The sequence below is a fragment of the Rhinatrema bivittatum genome, chromosome 4 (genome assembly GCF_901001135.1).
Source record: "Rhinatrema bivittatum chromosome 4, aRhiBiv1.1, whole genome shotgun sequence".
NCBI lineage: Eukaryota > Metazoa > Chordata > Amphibia > Gymnophiona > Rhinatrematidae > Rhinatrema > Rhinatrema bivittatum.
In genome coordinates, this window is record NC_042618.1 from 329,978,810 (window position 1) to 330,001,000 (window position 22,191).

Below are 22,191 nucleotides of genomic sequence, written 5' to 3' on the forward strand. Positions count from 1 at the left end.
TAAAATAGGGCAGCCCCGCCCTATCTCTAAGTTTCCTGTAAACCGATGTGATACTTCGATCGAACGTCGGTATATAAAAATAAATAAATAAATAAAATAAAATTTCACACAAGGATATGACACAGAATTTAGTTAGAACAAATATAAATTTAATATTTCATATCCTTGAAAGCACAGATGCCAAACCTTCAACATAGGCAGGGCATTACTGTGTCTTACAGTCTCTTGTGAAAGCTGCATTATATAGTTTCAAACCATACATAGAAAATGCTTGTGAGAGGATCATTTACGCAATATGACAGTATAATAAACTGACCTTCTCTAGCCTGAGAAATCCCCTCCCACATTAAAAGTTTCTTTGTTTTAGCATTGCTTTGATGTACTATGTTTCTTCTGATCTTCTGTGTTTTGTCAATAGATCAATCATTATAGTAGGTCTGTGTTCTGTTGCTGGTTCCAGGCCTTTGATCAGTCTTCACCTCAGGGGATCTTCAGTTCACCTGGCCTCTTTCAGTGAGATAGGAATCTGTGAGAACCAAGCTTGGAATGTGGCTCAACCATCTGCCATCGATAACCTTTCATCATATCTGGTTAGGTCTGAATTCATTCCAGATGGCTCTCAGTAGCCATACACACACAGGTCAGCTTAGGTTCATTGCATGCCAGCAAATTCAGTTAAATCAGAAGAGCAAAGGACTCTGGGACAAGCTGAGTGAGCCAAAGGCCTGAGCAAAGGCTTATGTTATGCTGACATATATCAAAAGGTAGAAGATAGGTCTGGGGACATTATCTTGATAAGTATTATACACACACCCTTTATAGTTTCATGGACAGCTGGAGAAGGAAAAGAGCAAAAAGGTCTCCAAATGCCCATCTTTGAGTGAAAACATTTGGCAGTACCGGCCTTTGCTGTAAGAAATTCAAAAGTAAAATGTTTTACCAATCTTTGAAACCAATGATCAGAGTTGGGAATAGAGTTGCTGGTCCAGTGTAACAGAATCACCTTCTTGCCAATCAATCCCATTTTCTTTAAAAGTAAACAAGTACATGTTTCAAACCCTGAAGAAGTAGAAGAAAGGGTACCAAAAAGCCAGAGATTTGGGTCGATAGGAATATTCAGCCCTATGACTTGAGCAGATAAACTTCCCACTTGTTGCCAAAAATGCTGAATGAGTAGGCAGGTCCAGAACATATGATAATAATTTCGAGAGGCTGTCTCACATTTTGAACACCTGTCAGAGGGATTTTTTCACTTTATATGCCTTTTCAGGGGTCCAATAAAATTGCCAGAAAAATTTAAATTGTCTTTCTCGCAGTATTACATTTTCAGTTAATCCTGGAATGTCTAAGAAGCATTCCTTGAACTCAGAGAAATAAAGCTGAAACTCAGGCCAATTACGCCATCTCTGGTAAATGAGCCAGAAGGCCTCATCATGGTGAATTTCTAGGAGTGCCCTGCAAAATCATTCTACTGATGGTTTATGATTTTGATCCCCTAAAACAATCTCTCTCAATAGTTATCTGAGGCAGCTCTTGAAGCGAATCCCCTAAAGTTCCAATGAGATGCCTTATTTATAAATAAGCAAAAAAATCACTCTTAGGCAACTGAAATAAGTCCTGTAGTTCCTGAAAAGTAAGCAGTGACCCTGTATTTCTGGAAAATAGTTGATAGAGACTAAGGCCTTTTGCTCTCCAGGATAATACTTTAAAATCATCGGCTCAGTGTGCTGCAGCAGTCAAAAAAGCAAACAGAATGTTAGGAATTATTAGGAAGGGAATGGTTAATAAAATAGAAAATATCATAATGCCTCTGTATCGCTCCATGGTGAGACCTCACCTTGAATTCTGTGTACAATTCTGGTCATTGCATCTCAAAGATATAGTTGCAATGGAGAAGGTACAGAGAAGGGCAACCAAAATAATAAAGGGGATGGAACAGCTCCCCTATGAGGGAAGGCTGAAGAGGTTAGGGCTGTTCAGCTTGGAGAAGAGACGGCTGAGGGGGGATATGATAGAGGTCTTTAAGATCATGAGAGGTCTTGAATGAGTAGATGTGAATCGGTTATTTACACTTTTGGATAATAGAAGGACAAGGGGACATTCCATGAAGTTAGCAAGTAGTATATTTAAGACTAATCGGAGAAATTTGTTTTCCACTCAACACACAATTAAGCTCTGGAATTTGTTGTCAGGGGATGCGGTTAGTGCAGTTAGTGTAGCTGGGTTCAAAAAAGGTTTGGATAAGTTCTTGGAGGGGAAGTCCATTAACTGCTATTAGTCAAGTTTACTTAGGGAATAGCCACTGCTATTAATTGCATCACTAGCATGGGATCTTCTTGGTGTCTGGGTAATTGCCAGGTTCTTGTGGCCTGGTTTGGCCTCTGTTGGAAACAGGATGCTGGTCTTGATGGACCCTTCGTCTGACTCAGCATGGCAATTTCTTATGTTCTTATGTAAAAAAATAACACCCTCCACCATACAACATAGAACAACATCCTGCAGTTCAGGACTGTCGCCAGTGAACACAGTGCCCTGGGCAATTGGTACCCCTATCCCACTCACCAGCTGGCTGTGCAGCATGAATGGCCTTCCCCCATATTAGCCCAAGCTGGGCAGCTACTGCCCAGTTCGAGGGGTAGATGGGCATGCAAGGGAGAACGGGGAAGTATATGGAAGCAGCTGGGCAGTTCACAACTTGCTTTTCTGGCTTCCATCCTCCAGCTTCATCCTGGCTTGGAGCTCTGGGTGGGACTACAGTTTGCCTGCCCATATCATCATCCCTGCTGCAAACAATGGCTGTTTGTGAGACTCTTTAGTTACAGTCTCCAAAAAAAACCTGCCAAAATATATAAAAAAAAATATTTTTCCAGGGTGTTATAAAATCATGAGATGGTAGGTTTACCTGATAATAGATAATTTGTGAAAGGGGAATCACTTGCCAGGAGAGTATTGCAAGACACCGTCAAGATTTTAGGTTCTTGCATGGGGCTAAAAAATTTGCAACCATGCAACAAATCAAGATGATTCCATTAATTCCTGCTGGGTTTTATTCTCTAGGGCAGCTGTTGCCTGATGACTATGATTGATTTAAAGGAATTGTTCATTAAAGGGCCAAAACATTTGAGAAGTACCTAGCCCAGAACTAATCTCTGAAGCTGCAGAGTGTGAAAATTGATTGCTTCCAAAAGATCTTGTGCAGACCTGGAGTAACCTCGGAGGTCAGACTGAGTTCCCTTAGACCCTTGTTTGTTTTTATTTCCCTTTTTAAGCATCTTCCTCTGAAGAGCCTTCTCCTCAGGGAACAATACTGGGTCACTTAAGTTCTACCTATTTGGAAGCTGTCTTTTTTGCTATCAATTTGTGCAGCATAGACTGGAGGGAATTCCCAATCGGAATAAATGTAGGGGTACCCAGGTCCTTCCCTCTATGGAAATACGACACTTTTTTAGGTGCATCTTTAACCAGTTGCTCACCAATAAATTAATTACTGTTTAAGATACTAAAGTCTGCTGTTTCTATCAAAATTTATATCATCCTTCTGCATATCAGGGCTATTCTATATCCCATGGGCGGCATATTCAAAGCACTTTCAGCGGTCGATAGCCGGATAAGTAGAACACATCTGGCTTACTAATGGGCCGCTGAATATCCAGGTATATTCAGCGGGCCACTAGATAATCGGATAAGTGACTTATTCGGCTATCATTTAGCCACATAAAAATTGGGTGGGCAGTGGGCAATCAGGGCAGCGCTACTTATCTGATTAACTTAACCGGATAAGTAGTGATATTCGCTGTTATCCAGTTAAGTTAATCGGATAAGTTAGACCATCCATAGAGCTGGTCTAACTTAGCTGGATATAACTTATTCAACTAAGTAGCAATTTGGGCACGAATATTCAGCGGCATGGTGGTCAAGTTAGGGAAATGGATGCTCGGTCAACAAGCGTCCATTTTCCTAAACCATGGCTGTGCACTGGTTAGGAAAATGGACACTCGTAAAATTGAGCATTTGCTTTCCTAACCCGCGGACAGCCGACCTCTCCTGGGCACCAGCTGCCAAGGAGGTGCTGGGGGCGCGCAATCAACCCTAGCACCTCCTTGGCAGTGTGACCCCCTAATTTAAATATTGCGTGGCATCCCCAGGAGAGATACCTGAGTGCACATTAGGAAAGTGGGCGCTCAACACTGAGCGCCCGCTTTCGGCACACTATTACTGCATCTACTGCATCTACAACTTCTTCTGAGTTGTAGATGCCCACTGTGGCAAAACTCACCATAGCTGAAGATCATCTGCCTACTGGTTTATGTGAATTTGCTCAGCAATTTCTCTGTTTCTGTAAAATACAATGATACTGTTAAGAAAATACTCTTGTAGACAGAAATGTAGTTGTCTGAACTGGGAAGTAAATTAATATAAATTGACTGCAGTGTCTACACCATCTATTGATTTATAAGACAAACAATAAAGAACAGAGAAAATAATATTAAAGTAATGTAAAATAGACTATGATGATGGCAGATAATGATCACAAGCTCCCTCTAGTCTACCCATTTACCCTTCCTACTGCAGACTAGCGGTGCTCCTTATTTCGTATCAAAGGACAATTGACTGTACTGCAGTGATTTTGTTTATATGTGCCATTCAATAAGATACATTTTTTTAAACATAATTTAACAAGGGGTTCCTTGTGGTCCACAGCAACCCCCTCCAGCACATTACTACCACAGGCCCTACTTAATCCATATCCTCACTCCCCCACAACCTTGGTTTTTTTTTTTCCCATTAAACTCTAATCTTTCATGCATCCCAAAATGTTGGAGCCACAGATTCTGAATTCCCTATGGTGGATTAAGTATTTTCTGTGTATGTTCGGGGGAGATGGGGAAATCAATCATCTTCACTTGAAAATAGCACTTCTCCTAGAATGAAACATTTATTTCACTGAATTCTGACCAATTAATTCCAGGGGCAAAGGCTCAAGCATCTGATAATATTAGTAGCAGCAATACTAGATAAATCTGCTTCTTAGCACGAGCAGAAGATGTGCTTATAGGTCTCGTCACAAAAGCAATATACGGGAAAACTTCATGCAGTTTTAATGACAGATTCACTAACTTTTTGTTTGCCTTCAATATATTTTTGTATTTATTTTCCTGATTGACTTATTGTTTGAAGTGTGGCTTTAGTATCTTCTGAGATCTTTAATCTATCACTTCCACTCCTACGGCTGGACCTCTGACTCTTGGATCTAGCAGCCTGTATGGCACCAGCAGTCTAGCCACTGAAGTACATTTGCTGATAATGTTTTGACTTTAAATTGACTGAATTTTAATAATAGAGCTCTATACCAGGGTGGTGAGACACAGCCAGAGGCATAGCGAGGGTCTATGGCACCCGGGGTCCAATGCATGTGTTGTCACCCCTGTGGGCCCCCCTTTCTCCCCCCCCTCAACATCTGCCAGTGCATCACCACAATGCACCACCGCATGGGGTCTCTTTAGTAGGGAGGGATGGGAACCCCACCAGCATGCCACCACAGGGTGCCGCCATGCAAGGCCAGTGCTAACTTTTCTGCAGCCCTGTGCAAACAATTTAATTTGTTTTCTTCTTACTAATCAGGGTCAGTGCAAGGGTATTAGGCACCCAAAGTGAAATTTCCAACTTTGTGCCCAGCCTTCCCCCCTACCATGGCCCTCTCCATACACAATTTCAAATAATGCATTTCTAATAAGATTTTACATGAGAAAACATACTCAAAGTACAGTCTTTTGAAATAAAAATATGACAACAGCAAGTATATTATATTTACATGCACAGCTGTGGTGTCAACCAGAAAACCCTGCATAAAAGCAAAAAGACCATTGTAGCACATATTGTATGAGGACTATTGTAACACATGGGTGTGGGCTTAGTCCTCAGAAAGCCATGAGCAATATAATAAACCTCCCATTCCAAAACAGCAGTAACTGCCAGCACTCAAACAGTTACAACCTTATGAAAAGGTGACCCTGCAAACATTACACCAGGCCCTAAAACACCAATATACCTCCTTTTAAAAAAACAGAACAAACCAAGCTTCTGTAGATCCCTACATAGAAATGACACATTAGCAGAATACTTAATCTCAATCACACATGTAGAACACAGACAGACCCTCACCAAGTACAGAATAAAGTGACCATAAAGTACTAATAGAAACGTGCAGGCAAAAACTGAACTGTAAACCATAACAGGCCAGATATGTATGCAGTGCAACAATGGAAAAACAGAAATAGTACAATTCTTTATAAAACATCAAACAATAAAATCAAGAAATATAAATCATAAATAGAAGTAAAATCATGCTAATAAAAAATATTTCAAAACAGCTGACAAAAAGAACAACATACAATGATATAAAACTCATATAAATTTATCCAAGACCAATAAAATATTTTAAAACAGCAGACATATATACTACCTAGTACTTAAAAAAAAGATAAATCCCCTGCTGTCCATACCTGGGATCTTTTGATTTCCAGATGCCCTGAGATTGTTGTGGATTAGCAGGGGAGGGGAGAAGGATTTTTGCTCAGTCTTTCTCCTCTCTCTCATATGTACACATATCTGAATCACTGAACATGCTCTCTCTCACAAACACAGAGACAGATACAGTCTCAAACATATACACACAGATATGCCCATACACATTCACAGAGACTGACATGTTAACACACATATATACACATGCAGACATGCTCTCACACTCACACACAAACACACACAAAAACACAGACATGCTCTCTCTCACACACACAGATATGCACACACACACACACACATAACATGCTCTCTCCCTCACACACACACACACACACACACATCTGCTCAGTTTCTCCCCCTCCCCATCAGAAGCAGAGGTCCAGCGGGCAGCCTCCTCTTCTTGAGGCCTCGGGGACTTTCCTGGGTCTCCGGGGGGTGGGGGGAGGGGGGAATGAGGAGCAGTATGCAGAGGACACACTGTTCCTTGCTCTGGCCACGACTGCATGGCCTCTCCTTCTTCCCACCCGAGCAGACCCATCACGTCCTCTTCCAGGTTGCGCAAGCGGGAAGCAGAGACAATGCTGTCATCGCCATGGGCCTACATCTCTCCTGCCACTGGGCAGGATAGGCTCCCCTGGCGGCCGAGGGCATCCTCTTATAGAAACATAGAAATGATGGCAGAAGAAGACCAAACGGCCCATCCAGTCTGCCCAGCAAGCTTCACACATCTTTTCTCTCATACTTATCTTTTACTTATCATACTTATCTTTTCTCTCATACTTATCTTTTACTCTCATACTTATCTTTTACTTATCATACTTATCTTTTCTCTCATACTTATCTTTTACTTATCATACTTATCTTTTACTCTCATACTTATCTTTTACTTATCATACTTATCTTTTACTCTTCTTTTACCGCTGGGCGGGATGGGTTCCTCTGGCAGCTGCGGGCCTCCTCCTCATCTGCTGCTGAGCAGGATGGGTTCTCCCAGTGGCCGCAGGCTCTTTGCTTGCCTGGTGCCTGGGGGCCTTGTCTCCCATGGCCCTCCCCAGATACTCCATTGGGCACAGCATGAGTGGTCTCTGGATTCCCACTGCCTCATGTACAAATATTATTATTTACAATCAAATGAATAACAGAAGCTGCTTACCTCAGCACTACTTCTCATAAACACACAAATAGGTCAGTTATCTTTGTAGGAGCTGCCTTCTCCTCTTCTCCCAGGGTCTCTCTCTGCTCTCCACCAATCCGAAGCTATACTCGTCCTCAGGGGAGCCACCCTGTACCCAGAATGCCTTGGTTAAGGTGGCCTGGTTCCAGACAGCTGGGACCAATCCTTTAAGATGTCCTGAGGGTTCCTCTGGTGCATTCTATCTATTCTCCCCCTCAGCTCAATCTTGCCTGATTGAGCATCTGCCCCTAGTAGGGCTATATCCCACTGTAGGAACCCACTATGATTGCATTTGGGTCCGGTCCAGGGGCAGCGGACTGCCGATTTGATTGGGGAGGCCTTAACTCCACCCCAACTCCACCCTCAGCTGCGCCACCACTGCCAATCTCTTACTTTACATTTACAGTTAGTCATTTTTTCTTGCATAACATTCTTTGCATAAATCCTAGATTTGAATTATTTATTCCCAGACCTACCAATAAAATACTTGATGCTAGAAAACTGCTAGGGCCTTCTTTCTGCTTGTGGGCAGGAATGGCCTGCCCCTGAGAAAAACAACATTACTAATAGAAGTGTCAGTATTAAGCAACTATTCTATACTATGTATGGAGAGAGAGAGAGAGAGAAGATCATCAAAGAGATGTAATCAGAAACCAAGAAAACGTGGCCTACAGATATCAAAATACTCCTAATTGGTTGGGCGCCATTTGCCTGCTTAAAAAGAACATCCAAGCTTACCTTGATATGTTGCCCCAGCATTTGCCTGACGAAGTGGGAAATGATGAATGGTGAGGGCTTGTGTGTGCCGAGCTCTCTCAGGGTTGATGCAAGGGTATTCGGCATTCTAGATGAATCTTACAGCCTTGTGCCCCCCCCCCCCCCCCAAAACACACAATAATTATGCATTTACAATAATAGATTTTACATGAAAAAGGACATCCAAAGTACAGTCTTCTGAGGTAAAATTATCAATTACAACATCCTGTATATTATATTTACATACGTTGCTGTGGTGCCAATGAGAAAATCCTGCAAGAGATACTTGAACTCCTTATAGATTCAGGCCTATTGTAAAGTGTGTTGGGTTTGGCGCTTCACTCTCAGAAAGGCATAAGTAAACTGAATTAAAATTGCAGTATACTAAACCTCCCATACCAAAACAACACTAACTGCCTGTATTCAAATAGTAAGAATGATATTCATGAAAATGCAACACTGCAAATATTACTCCAGGCCTTATAATACCAATATACATCTTATTAGGGGAAACAGAGCATGTCACTATAAAGGAAGCAGAATACCTCACCTTGGTCACCCATGCAGGGCACAGACAGACCCTCACCAAATACTAGGGATGTGAATCGTTTTTTGACGATTTAAAATATCGTCCGATATATTTTAAATCGTCAAAAATCGTTAGGGCCACGATACAATACCAATTCCCCCGATTTATCGTTAAAAAATCGTAAATCGGGGGAAGGGGGAGGGCAGGAAAACCGGCACACTAAAACCCCCTAAAACCCACCCCGACCCTTTAAATTAAATCCCCCACCCTCCCGAACCCCCCCCAAATGCTTTAAATTACCTGGGGATCCAGCGGTGGTCCAGAACGGCGGCGGTCCGGAACGGCCCCCTCAATTGAATCCTGTTGTCTTCAGCCGGCGCCATTTTGCAAAATGGCCGCCGCAAAATGGCGGCGGCCATAGACCAAAATGATTCAACGCAGGAGGTCGTTCCGGACCCCCGCTGGACTTTTGGCAAGTCTTGTGGGGGTCAGGAGGCCCCCCCAAGCTGGCCAAAAGTTCCTGGGAGTCCAGCGGGGTTCCGGGAGCAATTTCTTGCCGCGAATCGTTTTCCGTACGGAAAATGGCGCCGGCAGGAGATCGACTGCAGGAGGTCGTTCAGCGGGGGTTCCGGACCACCTTTCTGGACCACTGCTGGATCCCCAGGTAATTTAAAGCATTTGGGGGGGGTTCGGGAGGGTGGGGGATTTAATTTAAAGGGTCGGGTGGGTTTTAGGGGGTTTTAGTGTGCCGGCTCACGATTTTAATGATTTTCACGATAGTTTACACACCCAAACGGCAACAATACGATTCCCTCCCCCTCCCAGCCGAAATCGATCGTTAAGACGATCGAGGACACGATTCACATCTCTACCAAATACAGAATAAAAAGATCATAAAGTACAAATAGAAATGTACAGACAAAAACTAAACCAGAAACTGCAACAAGCCAGAGTCTACTTGGAGTGTAACAATGGAAAAACAGAAACTTCGCCATTCCTCATAAAACATTAAACAATATTAGCTTCTAGATATGCTCAGTGAGTAGGGAGCCCAATGGAAATGTATAAGGGAGCAGTCATTGCCGGCAGCAACCTGAACTTGGGGGGAGGGGGGCATGGTCCCTGTGGCCTTCCCTTTCCGCTGCCTATGGTCCTGTCTTAACTTGGGACTTACTCTTTTCCATTCTGATCCCCACTTGTCTTAGGGTAGGAGGTTCCAAACCAGGGAACATCTTGCCCTTTAACCCTCAGGGACCTTCTTTGCCTAGAGTGCTTTCACTTTCTATTGGAGGTACCCTTCCCCCCAACCTTTTGTTTTTTTAATTATGGTTTCCCTGTATACTCCGAACTTCTCTTTTTTCTCTGGGTGACTGTCCTGGTTAGTCTCAGTATCATTCCCTGGAATATCCAGTTTACAAGTTTCAAGTTGCAGTGATTCTCTTTTCAGAAATTATCCGTTCCTAATATCCATTCTACTTTCTAGGGACACCTACCATCTCAGTATATGACACCCTGAAAAAAGTCTATATTTATTTATTCTGGCAGTTCCTGGAGTCTTTAGCTAGGGAGTCCTGAGGACTGAGGTGAGAAAGGTGAACTGCATACTGACCAGGCCCCTCCAAATCCTCCATTAGACCTCCTAGGATGTCTGTTTTCTCCCCGAGCTGACCAATAGCGGTCTCCCTGAGGACCTGGGGTTTTCTGTAAACCTTGCTATTGGTTCAGAGATAGAGACCTCTTATGGTGCTTCTCCCCCAAAGACCATAATTACCAATTAACTCTGAGATATTATAGATATTTTGAGCCATCTTAGGGCCAGATTCATTAAGGCTTTTCTCCCATTTTGTGTCTATGGGAAAAACCCTTAGGAACTTAGTTCCCTACTTCCCATCTCTATGTAATCTAGGATATTTTGGAAAAATCTCCCAGCATTTAGAAAGAACATTAATACCTTACTTTTTACTCAAGCCTTTAGTAACCCTTAATTATACTGTCTAGTAAGTTAATTTACTGATGAGGGTTTTTATATCATGTGATGTTTCAAATATGTGTATTTTTCATTTTATTTTGTATTATTTGAACAATAATATTATGTATGTTAATTAATATTGTACATTGCTTTGATTTTATGTAGAAAGGCGATTGAACAAATCAGTAAACTAAACTAAAGCTTTTCTCCCATTTTGTTCTATGGGAATAAAACTTAGTAAATCACACATTTAGAGAAAATAGTTGAAAGTTTAGGAATGCCTCCCTATTGGCATGAGAATTTGTTAACAAAAGCCATCAGAAAATAGGAAGATCAGTAGTCCTATGAAGAACTGAACTCTTATCCAGTTCTTTTTTTTGGAAAGTGGGACTCATGCATTATGACCATGCACAAACTATTGCATAGTAGATTACACTACCTGCCTTTCTTTCCACCGCTGTGTGGCTGGGCTAGCAAGCTTTAGGCTAGCCCTATGGGCTGACCAGATTTAAACAGATAGGCTGTTTGGCTAACTCCAAATGTCCGAGTTAGTCAGATAACTTATCCGGCTAAGTCAGCTCCTCCCAGAATGCCCTTGCCCCACCCACAACTTTGCCAGCTATTTAGCTGGGTAACTAGTTATCTGGCTAGGTGGTGGCAGTTCAGTGGAGTCGGATAATCCGCTTTTGCTACTTAACTGCATAAGTCCTAACTTATCCAGTCAGGTGGCGCTCAATATCATCCTCCTTATGTTTAAACATATATCTTTATTTGTTTAAACATTTTTTGGATCAGAACTGTCCCATCAGATGTGGGACTCCAAGATGGCAGAATAATATAGTTCAGCTTTATTACCACTGAATTCAGAGGGAGAATGGCCTGAGTGAACTCACAGCAACATTTTGTAATCCATTACTTCCAGCAAGACTTAAATACTGTTTCTACACAAAGGAGGCAGTATCCCGGGGGATCGGTTGTGCAAACATGTCCCAAACCTTGATTTTCATTATTTCTGCAAGCTAGCACAGCACATCTTGTTATTGACAAGATGAACACACATTTTTTTAAATTAATCTTGAAGACCTTGACTTAGGTTCCTTCTTATGGCCTTCTAGTCTGCATTCTTATAAACAAATTTATTAAGCAATCTTGTGGTGTGTTACTACAGTAAGTATTGTTCTGCTATAGTGAACTAAATTGTTCAGAGGGCTACAACCTAATACCCTATAAATCCCAGCAAAGTTATCTGCTGTAAAGGTAAAGGTTGAGAGCTAGAGAATGCGCAGTAACATCCAGATCTGGGCTTAGGGAAGCTCATTTTGAAAACTCTCAGGTAAGAGAATGTGCACAAATAATCTCACGTAAAATTATTCTTCCTCTTTGGAGGCTGTAATTTATGCATGTAAATTTACACATACACTTTTTAAAATCAAAAAGTATATGTGTATAAGTTTCAACTGCACCCCAGTTTTGTCCCCTGGAATGCCTGTGGGTTATACACACACTTTTTACCTGCACAGAATGGATTTTGTGTACATAAATTGCTTTAAAAGCCAGGCCCAGAAACTCACAGAGCCTTTAAAAAATAAATTCAAGATTTCTGGCAACAATAAAGATAAATAAAGTTTATATTGGACACATTTTAGCACACAGCAAAGTAGCTGACCTGGTACAGTTTGAAACTTTTGAATAGTAACACCAATTGTTAAGGCTTCAGCTCTTGTTATGGCCCAATTGTTCATCTGTAGTAATCATTCATTTTCCATATCCAGCTCACAAACCCAGGAAAAAATATAATGAAAAAGCTACTAGGACAGATAAAACAACCTATTTCATGATGAGTGATCTAAAGTATTTACTATGAATTTCAATGGGATGCTATTGTATTTTTGGGGAGATGATAGGGAAAGTTGAAAAAAAAAGGAGGGTTTTTGCATGGAATATTGTAGCCCCAAAGCAGCAAGCCATTATTGAGTGGAAAGGACTTTTCAGAACAAGGGGTCATGATAGGCTGGACTTGGGTAGACTCTGGCATAACATACAGAAGCATTTCTTCATGGAAGGGGTGTTGGATGCATGGATTCATGGATTCATGGAAGAACCTCCCAATAGGAGTCATGGGAACAAAAAACAGTAATGCAATTCAATAAAGAATGGGATAAGAACTTAAGAACATAAGAAATTGCCATGCTGGGTCAGACCAAGGGTCCATCAAGCCCAGCATCCTGTTTCCAACAGAGGCCAAAACCAGGCCACAAGAACCTGGCAATTACCCAAACACTAAGAAGATCCCATGCTACTGATGCACTGTTGCAATTAATAGCAGTGGCTATTCCCTAAGTAAACTTGATTAATAGCAGTTAATGGACTTCTCTTCCAAGAACTTATCCAAATCTTTTTTGAACCCAGCTACACTAACTGCAATAACCACATACTTTGGCAACAAATTCCAGAGATTTATTGTGCGTTGAGTGAAAAAGAATTTTCTCCGATTAGTCTTAAATGTGCTACTTGCTAACTTCATGGAATGCCCCCTAGTCCTATTATTCGAAATTGTAAATAACCGAGTCACATCTACTCGTTCAAGACCTCTCATGATCTTAAAGACCTCTATCATATCCCTCCTCAGCAGTCTCTTCTCCAAGCTGAAAAGCCCTAATCTCTTCAGCCATTCCTCATAGGGGAGCTGTTCCATCCCCTTTATCATTTTGGTTGCCCTTCTCTGGATACGCCCTGGTTGCCCTTCTCTGGATAAGCACAAGGCAAGGGTAAAAGCAGAGAGGTAACCATTTGGGCTGTTGTGCAGCCCTCCTGCCTGCAGGGGCCCTCAGTGGGCTGCAAGATGAGCTGTGCAGGCTTGCCTCAAAGGCACATGAGGCAGCCCTGCCATGCATTAAAAGTCTGCATCACCCACAACCCACTGCCTCATCATTGAGTCTCCCTTGCTCCTTGCTGTGGCCATTCTTGCACTTTATTCTGTCTTATCCTTGTTCTTGTTTTTAATGTAGCCTGTAAGAGGCCTTGTCTTTCCTTGTTCCTATTTGCAGCATGGCCTGTTAGAGGCCTTCTTGCCCTGCTTCCATTCCTTTCTGTTTGTTTCCCAAGCTCCTGTGGGGCCTTCCAGTGGCCATCCTGTCTGTCTGCTTCTCTAGCTCCTGAGGGACCTTCCAGTGGCCATCCTGTCTGTCTGCTTCTCTAGCTCCTGAGGGACCTTCCAGAGGCCATCCTGCCTGAGCCTTCTCATTGGTTCCTGTGTGCCCTTCCAGTTGCCCTCATGCCTGTTTTCTGTCCTTGTTTGTTTGATCCCTGTCTTTGCTCTGTGCTTATTTTCCCTGTTCCTGTCTCCTTGCCTGTCTTGGTTCCTGCCTGCCCTGCAGTTCTTCTGCCTTGGACTGATTTCTCGTTTCTGACCATTGACCCTGCTTCACTTGCTACCTGTCCTGACCTTAAGCCTTAAGGACTATCTGCTAGTCCTGACCACAGCCTGCCATCAATTCTGCCTAACTTGACTTCAGCCTGCCTTGTGTATGTCTGAACCACTGCCCCAAGTGCCCTGCTGGCCACTAGAACCTACAGGTGCAAGGCAAGGAGGAGGTGGCCGGTCAGGCAAAAGACCATGCATACTCAGCTCTTGTGTCCTATGCTGCTCCTGCCAGGGGATTACCTTTAGCCAGCCTGCAGGGCCGTGCCAAGACATCAGGTGAGACCTTCATGACTTTAATTGATAGGCATTTACTTAGGCAGGTTATATTGGTCTTGCAGTTTTGTTTTCCACCATCATAGTTTGTTTCAGTATGAGAGAGAAGATAGGGAAGGGAAGAGGGAGAATGAGCGAGTGGAAAGGAAGTAAAAAGTGTCTGAAAAAGGATTGAAAGAACAATATATTGTAAATGAAGAATCCTAAATTTTTTTTGGCAAATCCCCCATCATCTACCTGCATGAATTTCTTAAACTTGGAAAACTGTTTTAGGCATTTATAATGTTCAATAATAGTTGAACACCTGTTCTGGCAGCCAGTTAAAAAAAACCAAAACAGCATAAAAATGCTGTTAGCAATGCAGTATTTACCCCTTTAACATCTTACCTCCGTGGGTGAAAGTAAGGTACTGACATGAGGCTTATAATGTCATGCAATGTGCTATTAAGATGCTACAATGACTTGACTGACTAAATGTCAGCTGCATGCTTGATTGCTCAGCTGGGGCAGGAATTAGCAGTGTATAAAATACCATGCAGGAAAGAATTTATCTGAATGTGGTAATATTTATTTGGATTGGCACCTGAGGAGCACTAAACACATTAATAACTATTTGGAAGTCATGAGTATTGTGTTGGTATTCCATCTTATATGCTAACTGGTGTATAAAGGACTTATGTGTAGAAAAAGCATGTGTGTGTGCTCCCGCACATGGCTTCCTTTAATGATTAATTGACTCCTAGGCTGCTGGGACACCTGCATTGTTCATTAACTCAGTGCATTTTCTTTCAGTGCCTTGTTGGAGTACCATACAGTTTCCTGATACATTGGGTTTTATGGCTTGGCTTGAAAACCGAGTGTGGATGGCTGAGCTCTGAAAAGAAGAATATTTAGCTGCAGTATTTTTTTTTTCTTCTGATCTTAAACGGCAGGGGGACAAGCAGATCCTTATCATTAGCAGTTTAATATTATGAAAAATCCTCAAAAGGAACTGCTTGAAAGCTCTACTGATGAATGGGACTCTCTTTCTATTTTTTTTGCTATTTGCCATGTGCAATCTATTCGTCTTATGATTTCCTCTTATTTATCATGAAGAATTCTTGCTTTCAGAAACTCCATTCTTTTGGAGAAAATAGTTTCCTCACTAATCGGTGTCAAAAATGTGGTGAAAAATCCTCAATCTGATATTCTGCCTAGAACAAATGTCTTAGGCATTTGTCACATTTATTTTGGTTTTTTTTTACTATGATGCAGTTTAGCTTTTTTTTTGTTTTTCCCACATTTTAAATTAAAGACTATGATATGGATAAGAAAATATGTTTTTAGATCTGAATATTTGATGATGTTTTATAATTATGTAAGAAAGAAAGTTCAGGTTGCACATTTCTGTCTTTTAACCACAAGCTACCCAGTCACCTGAATGCTGTTTAATTTACGTGGAAAGATGGATCATCCTATTATTAAAGCAGGCAATTTATTATCATGCCTTCTGGTCAGCACACAGGAGTGTGAGGAAAGGCAGGAACCAGTATATGTGTGAGACAGTCCTTGAATTCCCAAACATGTCTTTTACACCTGCTAATTGACTAGTCAAATCGCAATTGTCTGTCTGAAATTTTAGATGGGAAGTCGGGGTGAACTAGGAGGGAAGTTCATGGTGAAGTGCTAGAGGATCTAAGTGAACATGGACTGGGTGAACTGGTGGAGGTATTGGCAAATTGTTGATTTCGAATATGTAAAACAAGTATTTTCAAAATGATATCTCTGCGTATTTTATAAAAAGAGCTGCCCCTGTGTATAAATCTGTGTTATTGTTTTTGGTGCATAAAATATACATGCGATTGTTTATAAAATAGGTAGAGAAATTAAGCACTTCCATTGCATTGCAAATAGTCATGCGTACTTTCAGAGCAGAACTAAGCTGTATGTTATAAACTCAACAGCAACCCCACTGTACATTTATAAAATAAGAACATAAGAAGTTGCTATACTGGTCAAACTGAGGGTCCATGAAGTCCAGCATCCTGTTTCCAACAATAGCCAATCCAGGTAACAAATACCGGGCACGTACTCATACATTAAATAGATCCCATGCTACTAATGGCAGTAATTTTTATTTCAATTTATATTCTGCATTTCAGACACTTCAAAGCAGATTACATTCAGGTATTGTAGGGATTTCCTTGTTTTCAGAGGGCACACAATCTAAGGGGGTCATTCATCAAATCACGTTAGGGCCTTATTGCGGGCGTTAGGGCCCTAATGCACTGGATGGCCTGCACCATTTTTAAAGATGGCACAGGCCATCCAGTGCTCCCTCCATGTGACAGGGGCCGGCCAATGGCACGGATACCCTGTCACATGGTAAGGGCAAAGGGCCATCGGCACCATTTTGATTAGTGGCAGCCGATGGCCCGGGAGCGGGAGATCGCTCCCGGGACCCCCACTTGACCACCAGGTACCTGTAAAATTTTTTTGGTGGGGTCAGGAGGGTGGGGGAACCTAAGGGATTAGTTTTAAAGGGTTGGGGTGGTTTAGGGGTTATTTTTGTGTGCGTTTTTCCCGCCCTCCCCCAAAACGATAAGAGAACCCCCACTAACAATTTTGTGGGGTTTTCCTATCGTTTTGGGGGAGCCCCCGATTTCTGACGATTTTGAAAATATCGTACGAAATTTATAGCAAAATGATGAATCTAGGTTTAAGTTTGTACCAGAGGGAATGGAGAGTGAAGTGACTTGCCCAAGGTCACAAGGAGTATGTGTGCACCCTAAGTCTGGCCATTAGGTGTCACGACTGAGCGATGATTGGAATGCTCTCTCCCCTTCCTGGGGATGTGAATGCTGATTCTTCAGCATCCCCAGTTCAAAGAACAAAAGTGGAGCTCATAAACCAGACAGACATCAGTCAGTAAACCCCAGTAAAAGATTCCAGCATCATGTTCTGGAGTGTCTGGTAATGCTCCACTACTCTGGGAAGAATTAGTTTCTCAAGAAATTTGCTGAACAAATAGGACATGTTTAATGCACATAGAGAACTATTAACCAATGCTTGAGTGAATATTGATCATGCTAATGTTAATGTGGGTTAAAAGGTGCGGTAATTGCCACTGTCCCATTATATCTGATAGGGCCGATTCACTAGCCTGCAGTGACTATTCCCGGGGACGGTAACTTTTAAACAGCCATGTGGGCGTACATGTACACCTGTATGCCGTCTTGTGCAAATGGATGTAGTGATATTATTCCATATATACGCGTATGTTATAAAATAGCCAGCATGCACATACATGTGCGCACGATTTTATATGAACATGCGCATGTGTGTGCAAATGCTGCTTCTACCGTGTAAGTGGGGGGATTTTGCGAGGCATGCGCACCAAAGGAAATACTCGTTTTCCCAGTTCTCTGTTCGCTCCTGTAAAGGATATGACTTCCTAATCCCCCTAGCTAGATAGCCTCCCTATTACCTTATTAGCCCCAGCTCTTCAAATCCCGCTGATTAGCCCTGATTCTTTTATTTTAAAGCTTACACGCCATCCATAGCAGAAGTAACGTTACATGGTAGGGGACCCCAGTGTGCTTGTGCGCGTAAATACTTATGCACAAATAACAAGTGACCTTCCCGGAACACACATGGTCCTGCCCAGACCATGTCCATACCCCGCCCCTTTTTTTTTAAACTTTTTGAAGGGCTTTTAAAATTCACCTTTAAGTCAATTTGATTAATAGTAGTTTATGAATTTCTCCTCCAGGAAATTATCCAAACCTTTTTAAACCCAGCAACACTAACGTCCCTAACCACATCCTCCTGCAATGAACTGCAGAGCTTAATTGTGCATTGAGTGAAAGAATTTTCTCTGATTTGGTTTAAATGTGCTACTTGCTAACTTCATTAGCGTGACCTCTAGTCATTTTATTGTCTGAAAGGGTAAATAACTGATTCATATTTACTCATTCTAGTCCTCTCATGATTTTATAGACCTCTAACATATCCCCCCTCAGCCATCTCTTCTCCAAACTGAACAGCCCAACCTCTTTAGCTTTTCCTTTTAGGGGAGCCATTCCATCCCCTTTATCATTCTGATCACCTTCTCTGTCCCTTTTCTAATGCAACTATATCTTTTTTGAGATGTTGGGATCTCACCATGAAACAATACAGAGACATTATGACATTTGCCATTTTATTCACCATTTCTTTCCTAATAATTCCTAACATTGGGCCTGTTTCATCAAGGTATTTTCCCATAGACATGGAATGGGAGAAAAGCCAGGGACAGTAACTTTTAAACAGGAGCACAGGCGCAGATATGCGTGCATTCATCAACCTGCAGCCAGAGATGCATCCTTTTTATAACAATCACACGTTTATAACGCGCATGTTATAAAATAGGTTGGATGCACGTACATGTGTGCACAATTTTAAATGGATGTGCACATATGTGTGCAAATCCTGCATCTACCGCGTAAATGGGGTAATTTTAAAAGGGATGCGTGCCAATGGTATTTGCCATTATCCCATTTCATTCCCAGTTCACCCAGTTTAGGGATAGGACTTGCAAAGTCCCCTAATTTAATATCCTTCCTTCCTCCAGTTAACTCCAACCCTTAAAACCCCACTGATTTGCCTAAATTGTTTTAAAAATTACACACCATCCATAGAAGTACATTTACGTGGCAGGGGACCCCAGCGCACACAAGGGCACATATGTATTTATGCGCACATCTCTCAGCTAGGCCCCGACATGCCTACGCCCCACCTAGACTACACCCATGCCCCACCCCTTTTTGAAAACTTTTTACTTGTGCATGCAGTGGGAGATATGGACGCACTTGAGTGACTTTTAAAAAACGCTTAGTGCGCACCGGCCTGATTTGTGCGCATTTCTTTCAGTTTTGGCATGCCCAGGGCTTATAAAATTCACCTTTTAGTGAATCAGGCATATTATTTGCTTTCTTGACTGCTGCCACATACTGAACTGAGGATTTCAAAGTATTGACCACTTTGAGGCCTAGGTCCCTTTCATGGGCGGAAACTCCTAATATGAAACCTACATCGTGTAACTACCCCATATGCATCACTTTGTACCTGTCCACATTAAATTTCAGCTGCCATTTAAATACCCGGTCTTCCGGTCTCGAAAGATTCTCCTGCAGTTTTTATAATCTGCTTATGATTTAACAACTTGGAATAATTTTGTATTGTCTGAAAATTGAATCACTTCACTTGTTGTTCCCCTTTCCAGATCATTTATAAATATATTAAAATGCACCGGTTCCAGTACAGATCCCTGAGTCACTCCACTGTTTACTTTTCTCATCTGCCAAAACTGATCATTTAATCCAATTTCCTATCTTTTAACTAGTTTGCATTCCCCACAATAAGACATTGCCTCCTGTCCTGTGACTTTTTAATTTTCTCAGGAGTCTCTCATGGGGCATTTTGTCAAATGCCTTCCGAAAATCCAACGATTTATTTATTTAGAATCTTTTAATATACCGATGCTCAAGATAAATATCTTATCGTACCGGTTTACAGCATAACAGGGGATAACCAAACGAATAGGAGGAAGTTACAAAAAACAGGGTGTTGGAATTCGGGACAAGAGAGCAGGAAGAATTGACTAAACATAGTGATAATTTAGTGAAAACAATAAGTAGTTTATAAACTTAACTTGACGAGTAACCAAGTAGGAGATCAAACAACAGTCAGTTCTTCAGGGGTACGTAAATCTATACAGGATTGACGCAAGTGGTGTAAAGGGTTGGAAGGGAATGACGAGGTCAGGGCGGAGGGGGGAGGGAGAAAGACAAGGCAGTATGTGAAGGGGGAGGGGCTGCAAATCTGTCGGGGTGGCTTGCCTAATAATAGGTTGGAGCCAGAGGGCAGCCAGAGTTACTGAAGTTATAATGGAACATAGTAGAACAGACAGGGGATTATGAATTGGTTAGGGGAAGGCTAGTTTGAAAAGCCATGTTTTCAGTTTCTTTCTGAAGGTGAAAGAGCATTTTTCCTGTCGAAGCTCTGGTGGTATTGAGTTCCATTGGGAGGGTCTGGCAGTAGACAGTGCACGTTTCCTAATGGAGGGGTGAAGTGAGGATTTCATGGGGGGTTCGTGTAGAGATCCTTTATATGCCTTTCTGATCGGTCTTGCTGAGGAGTGAAGGTTGAGCGGAATTTTGAGTTGGAGTGTAGATTGAAGGTAGATGGTTTTGTGGATAATGGTCATGGTCTTAAACAGGATTCTATAATTGATGGGAAGCCAGTGTAAGTTTTTGAGGATAGGGGTGATATGGTCTCTTCGCCTTGAATTGGTTAAGATCCGAGCTGCGGCGTTCTGTATCATCTGTAATGGTTTAGTTGTGGAGGCAGGAAGGCCGAGGAGTAAAGCATTACAGTAGTCAATTTTTGAAAACAGTATGGCCTGGAGGACTGAGCGGTAATCATGATGGTGTAAGAGGGGTCTGAGATGTTTTAGCACATGTAGCTTATAGAAGCATTCTTTTAGAAGATACACTATATCCACTGGCTCACCATTATCCTCATGTTTATTAACTCCTTCAAAAACATGTAGCAGATTGGTGAGGCAAGATTTCCCTTGTGTAAATCCATGCTGGCTGTATCTCATCAAACCATATTTTTCTGCATGACTTTCTATTAACGCCCTTCACTCTGCACAAACACTGCTTTACCTCTAACATAAATATATATAATTTTTATTCCTGCAGTACCTTAAAGCTAGTGGGTTACAGGATCACAGGCAGCATATTTTCAGAAGGGGAAAATCTTGCCAAAGAAATCTGATTCATTTCTTTAAAGTGACCAGAGTAGTAGATCAGTGTGTATGTGTGTTGAGGGTAGGGGTATGTTGGGATGGAAAGGAATGTTATAATAGATTTAGCATACTTGGATTTCAATAAAGACTGCATTCTCTGTCACCTTCTTATCAATCTACGAACACTCCAGCCCCACCCCTTCCTCCTTCTGCTTCACTTTTATAGGATTAGGCAACATCTTTGTAATTAGTTGAGCAACAGAACTCAGGAAGGAGTGCGGTAAAAATGTGCACTGAAATTAAGTCTCTGGGTCCAATTTAATTCCTCAGCGGTGTGGCTTCTGGCACTTGCAGGCAGCTCAATACCAGTTCCCCTCCCCTTGCATAAGCTAGATTTGCTGGTACCACTTGGTGGTCTCTTGTTTAGCAGCCTCCTGGTTGAAGGCCGTCCCTGACAATAACATTATTTTATCTTCAGACCAACAGAACACTTAAGATTTAATTCAAAAGGAAGCCTAAGAAAGATGAAACTGTGTGAACAGAAAGAACTGAAGCTTCTCATGGCCTTCAATATCTTTTTTGTCACTGGAAGATTTGTCATTGTCTTACTGAATGCCAACATTTTTTTTCAAAGGATGACTCCTGATTATGCGGAGGACTAGTGTCTTTGATGAATCGTTGTAATTGCTGGTAGGAAGTGAAAACTAGGTCTTTCATAAGGATTGAGAATCCTTTTTTATTTAATAGCAACGACTGTCCTTGGGTTTCC